The following is a 13,302-nucleotide window of genomic DNA, read 5'->3' as shown; positions in this document are numbered from 1 at the left end:
GGGTGTCAATCAAAATCAGCAGGGGTCAGTGGTTAGGGATGCTTTGAAAATTGACTGCAGAAACGTTTTTCATATGGACAGTGTTGGCTTTGAGAAGGCCTCTGTTTATGAGACACAGGGGTTGCATTCATCCATTGCCCGGTGAGGAGCAAGCAAATGGTTGGCCAGTTTATGGTATGCCATTACAGGCAGAAGGGTGCCCAACAATTCATATGTGACAGAACGGCACCTGTTGGGAGTCCTAGGTTGCCACTTAGAATTGACTGTTCTAGTCCTTAGATGAGTCCCAGGGTAGGTTAATATGGACTCGCTATGGACACCTTTCTTGAGCTGCATCGCTTCACACACTAAGAATGAGCACGAGGGTGATTGCCCTAGCATGACCAGTGCTTTGAGATACACATGAGAGCAACAACGCGACATTTCAAGGCGAGCAGGATCAGTATTCTTGGCAATAGGTGCAAAGGGCTTCCCTCCATTGAAGAGTGCAGGGAGGAAAGTATATTATATCACTTGCTTGTATCACGCATTTCACCACAGTTGCAAAGCAGTGATAGTGAAAAGAAAGACTGGTGGAGGCATCACACATCAGCTGGGTCCCATGCATCCCCTCAATCCCTGCATTCCTCCCAAGTACTGCAGAGGAGTCGCCGTCAATGAGAGCACTGAGCACTAGACCAAGGAGAGGTGGGCTTTTGGGGGTGCGGGGGGAGGGGGGGTTGGAGTGCCATGGTCAGGATGATGGAGGAAGACTTTTAGTGTAAAGAATCACCACTGAATGCATTAGGCTGTTGGATGGTGGTGGGAAGATTATGAAGTCTTTTGTGAGTCATCTAGCAACCTTACGGCTCTAGCCTTATCTCCTTTAATAATGGAACCCAGGCGGGTTAGCTCAGCAGCAGCGCGCTCGACTTGGAATCAAGATGACACGGATCAACACAGGTTCGATCCCTGGGTCCCCGCTTAGAAACCTCTGGGTATTAAGCGCGTTATAAATAACCTATCATATCATAACCAGTCATGCATAAACAATCCTATGTCCTCACATTGTACATGGCATTAGTCAGGTAAAATACCCTCCCATCATTACATTTGGAATGATGAAATACTGAGTTGTCCCCTCCAGAAATCCAAACTGTTCCCTGCCATCTAAACACCAGACTTTTTACTGGGATCTCTAGACGCTTATTGGTTTTAGTGAGTGAAGCCTGGTCTTGAGCTCCTCATTTCAACAGAGCTTTAGAGCTGGAACAATGGCAGAGCTGCAGACTGATTGGTATAGGCTAGCGCAGCAGGCATGTTATCTGTCCAGTCTTTTACCTTTCCTCCTGCAATTGACATCTTTATGCAAAGAGGATCAGACCAGGATTCCAGGGAGAAGAGGGCGGAGAGGGAGACAGCACAGATGAGAGGCACTGGGGCGCAGATGAGAAAGGGGCCCAGACAACTAATGAGAGGGAGCAGACAATAGTCTCAGATGTGGTGCGGGGTTCATGGTGTGTAGATTGTACCAGATTGGAGAACCTAGTGATGAGTAGGTAGGGTTTCAAGGGGGAAAGTGAAGGGGAGGAGTGGGAGTGTAGACTATTTAAGGGGGTGTCAATGGGAGAGAGAGATTGGTGTAGGAATCTGGAGACATGATCCAAGAAGAGCGACATGGATGGCGGATGAGGGAGGGTGGCTCAGGAGTATTGAGTTGAAAGGTGCAAGCTGTGTGGGAGGATGCAGGGAGGTAAAGGACTGCCGCAGCAGGAAGTGCAAAGGTTTGCAGGAAGCAGGCACGTTTGGGCACACTCTCTCATTGATGCAATGAGGTAGCCTGCTAGGCAGGAGAAGAGGCTGCGATAATTAAAATGCCACTTTTTTTTAATACAATGCTTCATGCCATATTCTTTCCACTAAAAAGCACTGTAATAATTGGCTACGTCAACAAATGCAAATGTACTCAATTGTATTACTTCAGAAGGATGGCAGGCTGAGTCAGCCGTGTTTGGATACACACGTGTGTTGTGGGGTTTGTATGGGTTCGTGAAGATGGTGCTTAACTCACTGAGCTACGTTACTGCTGAGCAAGTGAGAGAGGTGGTTCGAGGTGAGCGACAAGATGGGTACAACAACAGACAGATGTCTGGACAGAGAGTAATGCAGGTATATGTTGATAGTACAGTTCCTACTCGCAATTTCAAAGTCATTAATTGGTATTGACTGGCGCCCTTTTAGCAATCCTTTGCTTCTCCTCATAGCCCACCTCGATCTCAGTACCAAACCGTGAATCCATCGGTGGTGATTAGTAGGCTATAATTAGGAGTTAAAGCCAGCGGCAACAGCCAATCCTAGGAGCTATGGTCCCTGGAGCACAACTTTACCATCCTGGGTAAAGCGAGGATACACAGGAAGCCTCAGAAAACAGACTTAACCAGGGGTGGACTGGGAACCAAAAGAGGCCCTGAAATTGATTTTCAAAGTGGCCCCATATGACACATTTTCAGCAAACTCAACACCTTTTCTATGACAAAATCTGGAAATAAAATAGGCTATCACATAAAAGAGGCCCAGGGTGCAGAGGACAACCAGGAATTCTCCAGAGTTCCCTATAGGCCAGTCCACTATCAGAACATCTGGAAATAAAATAGGCTGTCACATAAAAGAGGCCCGGGATGCAGAGGAAAACCGGGAATTCTACAGAGTTCCCTGTAGGCCAGTCCACTATGAGAACATCTGGAAATAAAATAGGCTATCACATAAAGAGGCCCGGGATGCAGAGGAAAACCGGGAAAGCTCCAGAGTTCCCAATAGGCCAGTCCACCCCTGGACTTTCCCAGAAAAAAATAAAGGCCGCCAGAAGAACAAACTGTGAGTCACCATTCTGTTACAGTTTGTTTTCAAGCCGTCCTGTCCCCCTTCCTAATACAACGTAGCTGCCAATTGACCCGTGACTCGTGGGCTTGACCCGCAATTAAACACACGACCCTCAGAGCTGCGAGGGTGCTGGTGAAGTCCAGGGGCAGAGCAGGATGAGAAACCAGGTCATCACGTTACTAAAGTGATGAGCCTTTCAGGTGCAAAGCGAGACTTGGCAGTGGCTTTGCTGAGGTCTGCTACTTTGAACATTGCCAGGTCTGTGACCTTCTGTGATGACCTCAGCTTTGCAGATTTGCAAGGCCCTGCAGGCGGCCCCCGAAAGCCTCCCACCTCCTAAACGATGAATACAAGGCAGCACCGCTGCTAATGCTACTTTCTCAGACCTGGACTTAGATGCTTGCAAAACTCTTTACTTGTCTGGCAGTTTAAAAGGAGAGCAAGTTCTCTCATTTAGAATTAACGTTTGTGTCCTAAGAGTTGATGGAGGGTTTTGCATTTCAAAGCCCCCATACAACTGCAACGATTGACTATGTAAATTACCGTGTGTCACATTTCAAACATTTTAATATAATTCCATGATGGCATGGATAGCAGGGGTTTTCTTTCCTGTGGAACGTGGCATTTTCATTACATTGTGCATAATTGAATCTGCAGGTTGGGTTCACTTAAGGCTTCAAATTAAGTTCAAGAAGCAGGGGGGGAATGATTAGTCATACATTAGTTTCCCATTACGTGTGTACTTCCATTCTGCATAGTGAATATAATCAACAATCATACTCCTTTTTCTCAATGCACTTCTAACGGGATTTATGATATGTTATGGTGAGTTGTTTTATACTGCGCACCGTTACCATTGGCATAGTCTCCAGGCGCTCATGTGGATCTGTAAGAAAGAGGGTGGGGGCGGTGGTTTAGTGCGGGAAAAGGAATAGGATAGACATTGTGCTCTTCTGAGGATGCTTGAGGTACCAGGAGGAACTGGAGTCCTATGCCAATCGGTTTTCTAAGTGAGTTTGATTGTGTGCACTGGCTTGTTCTATCCAGAGGGGTAAGGCTCATTGTCAGGGATTGTTTGTTGTTTGCGAGGGTTTGTTATGTTGGATGTTTGTTTTGCGTGTGGTTTGGATGGCCGATTACATGGTGTGTAGTACTTGGGAGCTATAAGGGAGAGGAGCAGAAATGTTGGGGGGTTAGTAAATTGGAACAGTTGATGTTATTATTGGTTAATTTTAGGATGTTTTTGATGTATTTATTGTGTACAAAGTCATAATCGGACTACATGTATGCTAAATTGAAGTTAGTACATTGGCTACTAGCAATGCTTGTGAGTTGTCATACACAGGCTAACCATCACATTTGCTCAAGTGCAATACATTGGCTAATCCTCGCTGTTCTTATTGCAGTACATTGGTTGTCCTCGAGAATTCTCAAGTGCATTGCATAGGCTAATTACAAAACTCATTTAAGTGCTACACATTGGCTAGCGTCACAATTCGTCCATATGCAACACACTGGCCAAACCTAAAAATCATTCAAGTGCAATACATTGTCCAAGCTGTTCATGCAAGTGCACTGTATTTGCTATGCTCATAACTCAACTGTGTGCGATGCATACTCTAGCTTTGCCATTCTTCTAAATGCAACACATTGGCTACTCTCAAATATCCTCCAAGTGCAATACCTTGGCTATCCTCATATTTTATCTAAGTGCGGTGTGTCTACGATCCTCATAAAAAAATATCTATTGTGTGTGACACATAGTCTAACCTCACCATTCCTCCGAGCGCAGCACATTGGCTATCTTCATATTTTCATGTAAGTGTTGTGTGTTAGTATTCTATTTTGTGCGACGCATAGGCTAGCTTCACCATCTTCTAAGTGCAATACAAAGCCACCCTGTAAATTACGTCTGAATGCAAAGTAGAGGTTAGCCTTCACGTCTCATCAGGAGCAGTAAAAGACCATCCTTCACAATTCATTTAACTGCAACACATAGGCTGACCTTCACATATTCTTCCGGATGCAATACATAGGCTAATCTGAACAATTCATCTAAGTGCAAAACAAGGCAAAACAAAGAGTACAGTTAAAGACATCATAATGTTGAGAGTAGGTGATATTAATGTAGGAATGGTAGGGTTTTACCTGAGCACAGTAATGACTGTACTCCCTGCCTATAGAACCTTACCTGGATGTAGCTGTAGGTTGTCCTACCAGGCATACACAGGCAAATAGGGTATGGGAGCTGCCCTAGGCTGCCCTTGGCCAGCTGCCCGGCCAAGGCTGACCTGGGGCTCACTTCTAAGAGTACCTCCTGGAGATGGATCGGCCCATTAGAGATGGTGTGGGAAGGAGTGGGTTGGGGAGATGGGCAGGGGAAAGGAAATGGAGGGTGGAGGAGGTCGAGGGAACCTTATCCAATTGCTATGAAGATGGAGGTAGAGGTGGAAAAAAGGATAGAAAACACAAAGGACTACACCACAAAGACAGTGCCTTCTACTAGCAATACAGTACAAAAACCGATTGTAAATCACACTAAAAACACAGATAAAACCCTCCAAAAGAAGCTCAAACAGGCTGTAAAGTCCTTACTAGGTGCTTGCTGCACAGGATGGCTAAGGATTAGTGTTGGCCAGACTGATTTAAAATGTGTTTCTAACAGCCAGATGTAAGATGTTATGTGGTCAGCCACAGGCCTAAACTGCAGACAGGTCTCAAATGTGAGCTTCTCCACTCAGTGTGTGATCTAGAACAAATCATTTGTTCTTATTTGACCTTATCAGACAAAAGTCTTAGTCCATTGGGAAAAGGGTGATTTACATGTCATAGAGTAATTTTCACAGGGTGTTGGAAGATGGAGCTAAAAATAAACCAAATGTCTTAAAATAATTATAACAGATATACAATTTTTTACAATATGGTTAAATATAAGTCCAGACAATTGTTTTTGCTCCATTACTACAAATGCTACTATATTATTGTTTCCATATGTCAAGAAAAACACTAATAGTGAACAGAAGAGCTCAGGAGATTGTTTTACCTAAGATCACAATTGAAATCCCACCACTTCGTGACACTGATCAAAGGATAAGGCAAACGTTAAATGCAGTACACACTTCCAATGAGACAGCAAATACGATTAAATGCTTTCCACTCAGACTATAGGCAACACACAGTCACCTAAGGACAGGTCATCTCTTTTGGGGAGAATACACGTATGTACCTTGTTAAGTAACCTGGTAATTTTTTTATTTATTTTAATTCTTGTAATGCGCCAACATGCCCGTAGGCCTCAGGGCGCACAAAGGTAAGTGCTGAGGACGAGGATGCTTGTCCTATTTGCATAGAAATGTATAATAGCCCAGCAGTTAAATGTTACTTGCAAATAAGATAGGAGAGCAGGGACACCCTCCAATTTGGGGTATATTAATTCTAAACAAAGCCGTGGCCCATGATCAGAAGACCAAGGACCTCCTACTAGTAGGGCACTCATTCAAGCCACCTGGGGGCCTCATAAGTGCACATTTGCAACAATACAAATGCATGTTGTGCCTGTGCAAACACTGTTGGAGGAATCATATCCGTGCCTGGCAGCAATGCATCTACCATGTGTACACACACTATTAACGCTTAGCACACGTGTACTTTAATGAGGTCCCTGGTGTGTTTTTAAAGCTTAATGAGAAGCCTGGTGTTGGCTACAATGTCATTTCATGAAAAGAAATTGGCTACACAGATTGATTGACTTTTTTGGTAGCATGAAGAACATAACTCTGAATAAACACATAGTTGCAATATTCCTTGGTCCACCTACTAGGATATATGCCCATCATATTTAATCATGGCATTGCTTTATGTTAGAAAACTTTCAGTTTTCAGGGCCGCCCGTATCGCACACAGCACACCATGGAACTGAAAGGACCAGCATTGTGAAGATTGATGTGTCTCTCTGAAGGGCAGAAAGCCTGAGAAATAGGAGAATTAATTCATGCCGACTGCTAGGAGGGGTGCGCTGTCATCTTCTGAGTGGGCAGAAATTAACGCTTGGACGCTTTGAGGTTAACACTTGCAGTCGGCCTGTCTGAGATTAGTGCAGTTGTGTTACTAAAATGGGAAAAAGATGACGCGTTGATCTATTTGGATCGAATATTCATTTGAAGGGGCTGCCGACTGATGAAGAGCATGGGGACCCACTGGGCACGCGACTGCATCATCATTCCAACACAGCACCAGTTCCATTATTCGCTCTTGCAGCTAATCCGTTTAGACTGCTGCCCTCGTAGCAATGCCAATTCTTCCATGATGTGCGAGCCCAGTAGACAAGTTTTTGCAGGATGCAATGTGAAGTAATGAGGTTCGCCACTCACACACCAAGCTGGAGTCAGGAGGTAAGTTATCAGGTAAGTTTATACCTGACTGTGAGTACAGGTAAGTAATATGATAGGAAGTACTGGGATATCCACAACAGCCCGCACAACAACTCCAACTTTCACTGTAAAACCCTTAGAACACTGTCTCACCCACACTCCAGGTGCCTCTCACCAACATTCCAGGTTCCATATGACCTCACACACTGCATCCACAAACAGATGCCCATGTGACAACATCACCCTGCCTCTACACCTGTCATCTACACCCAGATGGCATTATGACACTTCTCCCTCCCTACAAATCAACACACAGAGAAAATCCACAACACTACCAATCACCTCTTACACAATCCACGTGTGGCCAACACGCAGACCCAATTAAGACCAACAATCTACACCTGTCATCTACACCCAGATGACATTATGACACTTCTCCCTCCCTACTTACACAAACCATGTGTGGCCAACACGCAGACCCAATTAAGACCAACAACAACACTACATGACTTGTGCATGCCATCCAAATCCACACCACCACACCAACACACCGTAAAAAAAAACTCACACACAGAATGATCACCTAGAAACCCTGCAGTGCCATGACCTTGATAGCAACAATCCAACCAAATAATGCAATGCCTGTAACCAACAGACAACTGGTACCATGCACCTTCCACTGCCACACGGCCCTAAATCACAATTTCCATGCACCTAACATGGCCATGTACAACATGTAACCCAAAGCAACACACAACTGCGACCAACAGACCAACCCCTATAATACTATGCACCTCACATGGCACCATACAAAACCGCAACTGTAAGCAACAGTCAACCAGCACCATAAACCTCACATAGTCCTAATAATGGCCTGACTGTAGCCAACAGTCCACTGTTACCATGCACCACACACATGCCTTATCCAAATGGCCCGACTGTAACCAACAGTCATGAAATCAACATCAACCTGTGGAACTGACAACAACAAACCAACCTGTGGAACAGACAACTCACGAGCCCACTCCCTCCTTTGACATCCCAACACCACACAACCGCAACCACCAAGCAACCCCTCAATGCTACTCCCAGTAAGCAGGCACACAACGGATCAGGACATTGCAAAGTTCACACAACCCCAACAAGTCCATGACCTGAGCCTGATGTCTGGCAAGAAGGAAGAAAGAAATGTACTTGGTGTCGATGCAAAAAAAAAAGAAACCCCACAACCCTGCAGAACCTGACTGCAAACCTGCAGCACCTCACTGCAGAAACACCAACCGCACCTCACTGCTCCCTGCAGCACCTCACTGCACACTGGCAGCCCCCTACTACCAAAACACACCAGCAGCACCTAACTGGAAAAACAGCAGCAAAGCCTCACTGCAACGCAGCAGCACCTCACTGCATGATATCGAAACACAGGACCCACCAAGCCATTCTGCACCCACCAGCACCTCACTGCCACCCCACAGCACCTCACTGCATACTATCCAACACAGGACCCATCCGGCCATCCTGCACCCCGCACCACCTCACTGCAAAACACCTAATAACAAAAATAACAAAAAGCTTGCAGTACCTCACTGCAACCCCGCAGCACATCACTGCACAACCTCAAAACTCCAAACACCACAGTGACTGATACCACCACAGAACTTCAATATAACGGAAACATTAACCCATGACTGTACCCTACAGCCACGCCAACCACGTAACCCCCCTGACATACACCACCATACTCAGATACACCATAACATGATCACAAGTCACTGCCACAATGTGATAAATGATTAACAATGCACACCCAATGCGCCCCAACTGAACCCAAAAGTTGCAATACACCACAGAACGCGACCGGTATTCTTTGGCGTAATACAGCAACATGAGCAGCACCTCACTGCAACCCGGCAACACCTAACTGCATAATATCCAAACACAGGACACACCCGGCCATCCTGCACCCAGCCGCACCTCACAACAACCCCACAGCACATCACTGCACACCTACTCAAAAACTCCAATCACCAAACCATCAACCCGGGAGCCCACCCGGGAGCCCATCCGGCACTCTGAACTCAGCAGCACCTCACCGCCAACATTGCAGTCCCAGAACCCACCCTGTAATCCTGAGAATTAAGTAAAATCCACCAGAGGAAAATCCCCTACGAACAACACACAAAACATAACAAGATAACCACATGCAACTACATGATGTGCTAAACCCCAAACCTGGAACCGAACCTCAGAACAAGTTCCAGCATAAGAGTCACAGCGCTTGAGTCCTAGTGCTAGCCCACACCCTCATGTCCTCTTGATAAAATAAACATTTAAAAACTGTCAAACGGACACAGGACCCACCAGCCACAAGTCCAAGAAAAACCCAAAACTTGTGCACCCACGTGTCCACATGGCCCCCTGCAAAGGAAAACAATGTCACAGTAAAAGTAACACAAACAACCCATGAACCCAGCACCCATGAGTCCACCAAAACCCGAAACCATGTCCTAAACAAGAAAAGGCCACAAAAATGAACACAACACATTTCCATTTCCAGTGACAGGCCTTAAACGAAAGCCCACAGCTCAACCCACTGACTTTAAGGTTCCTGAGTCCACAACACTGAAAACAAAATCATAGCAGGCCTCCCACAACTACCACCTAACACTACTCCTCATCTCTAACCTATCCTAAAGGATGATGTGCACCAGACCCACCAATCAATACTTGCCTCACATAAACTCACAACTCCTCCCAACGCCCCGTCTGCCTCACAAAATCCAACATCACACTGTTGCTCCTCCTGCCTCTCACCCCGTCACCTCCCAGCAAACCCTTCCCACTCTGTTCCTTAAACAGAGTGCAAAAACTCCACAAAGCAGGGTCAAACCCCATAATATTCGCCATCAAAATGTTGCAAGGTGAACAAACGTGCCCCCTGTGCAGCGCCCCGCCGCACGCATAACACACTCCTGACCTGTATCCACCAGAACCTCCACACAGCGAATCTTAGCTGAGCTGAAACAGCCCACCACGGAGAAATTTCTCTTGCCCCTCACCGCAAATGAGGACGTGCCCTCCCTGGAAATCTGCGGCATAGGACAGACTTCCCAGTCTGTGAAAGTCTCCCTCTCCATGTCTGTGAAAGTCTCCCTCCTCCGGGACACGCCCCCTGTCGTATATGCCTCCTCTGTGACTTCCACGACACTCCAGGCACTCTTTACACACTGGATCTTCTTCTTCTTCTTCTTAATTATCGGGTGCTTGGGCGGACCCACGCTGGCGCTTCCCCATCCTAAAGGATGATGTGCACCAGACCCACCAATCAATACTTGTCTTACATAAACTCACAACTCCTCCCAATGCCCCGTCTGCCTCACAAAATCCAACATCACACTGTTCCTCCTGCCTCTCACCCCGTCACCTCCCAGCAAACCCTTCCCACTCAGCTCAGCCACACCCAGCACAGATAACCGAACCCTCATCAATTCTCTCTTCTCAACATGTCTCTCACATCTAAGCAGAAAATGTCCCAGTCTCAGACACCCCACACACCGCACAATCCCTCATCTCACGCTTCCCCACTCGATACAGACAGTCATTCAGCCCCACATGCCCTATCCTTAATCGATTCAGCATTACCTCCTCCCCCTCCTCCATTCCAGACTCCCCGCATCCACCTTCATCGACACTTTACCACGAACACCAAACATCCACCTGCCCTTCACCCCACTCACCCACCTCTCCTGCCACTCATCCATGACCCGTCACACCACCACAGCCTTCACCTCATCCACACTCAAAGGCAGCCTCACATCAACCTCTCCCCTTCTCATACCCTCACCCGCCGCCAGATCCACCAACTCATTACCCAAAATGCCACTGTGACTGGGGACCCACGCCTACTCCAAATCCATTCCCCACGCACACACCGATCAATCTTCCTCCTAATGTCCAAAATCACATCCTTCCTGTCTACACACTGGATCACTTCCTGCGCCCAGCACAATGCAACTGTCACAGGACACCTGATCCGAACGTTGGCTGTGTACCGCCGATAATGTAGCAGCAGCAGCCGCCGACGTCATCAATAGAACTGCACCTGCAGACCCAGCAACACCTCCAGGGTCACGCGAGTCATCCAAACATACTCCAAGCCCCAGCAGAGGTGCAGACACAACTGCACCCGGAAAATCCTCCATCACCATTGCGGCAGCCCCTGGACACTCTGCTGCCAGAGCAACATGCTCTGTGAACTCCGCCACCACCAGAGCAACATGCTCTGTGAACTCCATCACCGCTCCGGAAGCTAACCTCTGCCGTCATTCTAAGAAATAGCTGGCACCGCCCAGCAATGATTCTGCACTGCCTGGTCACTGTCGGTGCACCTCCTGACTACGATGCAACCCACTCCTCCAGGCTCACAACGCTCTCCTGGGCCCTGACCACTAACCGCACCAACAGTACCTCCAGCTGCCCTGCCCGCCCGGACAGGAGCTCCAACAGCCAATTCCTGGACCGCCGCTGTATACACTGCCTCGCCTGAACCACAAGCCGTGACAGTCCCACACAGCTCCTCAGGGCGACCCAGCTTGGGCCCTGACCTCCCACAACTGCTGCTCCTGCACCACTCGGCCTGCAGGATCGTCCTCAGGGCCACCCAGCCTGGGCCCTGACCCTGGACAGCTGCTGCTGCTCCTACACTACCCAGCCTGCCGGATCCTCCTCAGGGCCACCCAGCCTGGGCTCTGACCCTGGACAGCTGCTGCTCCTTCACACCCCGGCCTGCAGGATACTCCGAACCAACTCCTTCTGGCCGTCAAATAACTGGCACCTTACTGGATGGATGTCACCCCTGGAAGGCAGTACTTCATCCCTTGCTGCCACTTCCCAGCACCCAAGACATCCTCGTCGCCAGTGAAGTAATGGGGTTTGCCACTCACACACCAAGCTGGAGTCAGGAGGTAAGTTATCAGGTAGGTTTATTCCTGACTTAGAGTACAGGTAAGTAATATGATAGGAAGTACTGGGACATCCACCCCAGCCTGCACAGCAACACCAGCTGTCACTGTAGAACCCTTCGAACCCTGTCTCATCCACACTCCAGGTCCCTCTCACCAACATTCCAGGTTCCGCATGACCTCACACTCTGCATCCACATACAGATGCCCATGTGACAACATCACCCTGCCTCTACACCTGTCACCTACACCCAGGTGACATTATGACACAATGCTCACAGGATGTTTTACGGAGGAGACATTCCAACAAGACAGCAACATTTGGGCCAGACCTTGTGTCGCTTCCAGTGCTTTAAATGGGCAGGCCCTAACCAACTCTTTGTACGTGCACTTCTTATATTTGGCAATATGAGTACCTGCCCTTCCCTTAGCTTGAAGGAGAGTGCCAGTACTCAACTATGAGACAAGGTCAAAATGAAAGCATTTGACTTAACTAAACCAGAACCTCAATGCAGAACTAAGCTCCTGCACCCTTTCTTGGGCAAAGCCTCCCACCCCCTCTCTCTCTCTCCCCGACTGCAGTGTCCATAATGCCCCTTTAATTTCACTAATTGGGCTTTTTGCCACCCCTGTACCACTCAAGAGTTTTCATGTGGCGTGTGGATTGATTTGTTTTGGGTCACCCCTGCATGGAGTACCCCAAGAAACACTGGACAATTACTTTTTTAAAGCGTGTCGTTGTTTTTAACAAAGCCTTTTCTAATACGTTTAAGTGATTGTAATTGTGACGGCATCTTTGAGACTGGCAGCCCGCAGACAGCTGCAGCTACCTACCAAATATGTCCCTTATTAGACAATGAAAGTAAGCAATGACAAAGCAACCCCATTTTATAGTTCAGTGTAAATCTGTGATTTCTACAATAAAGAAAGTCTGCTTTTATGTGGATATTTACATTTTCTTAAAACCGGGCATGGAAACAAACTGGATGCTTGTGTGGAACAACCCCAGCTTCATTGCCTAACCAAAGTGTGTGATCTTTGGCAAATAATATATCCTTGCGCACCGTTTCTGTAAATATTGGATGTTCTCAACGCCTGCCAAATGTTGTACA

At 47.4% G+C, this 13,302-nt stretch overlaps 1 protein-coding gene across 2 annotated transcripts in view; it reads left to right on the top strand.

The window, feature by feature from the left end:
* Nucleotides 1-13,302, top strand: part of RPH3A (rabphilin 3A) — a 1,455,977-nt gene that overhangs the window by 899,737 nt on the left and 542,938 nt on the right. The window lies entirely within an intron of this gene.

The sequence above is a fragment of the Ambystoma mexicanum genome, chromosome 10 (assembly GCF_040938575.1).
Source record: "Ambystoma mexicanum isolate Mex_15411 chromosome 10, UKY_AmexF1_1, whole genome shotgun sequence".
NCBI lineage: Eukaryota > Metazoa > Chordata > Amphibia > Caudata > Ambystomatidae > Ambystoma > Ambystoma mexicanum.
Note: the sequence above shows the minus strand (reverse complement) of the source record. Positions and strands in the feature narration are given on the sequence as shown.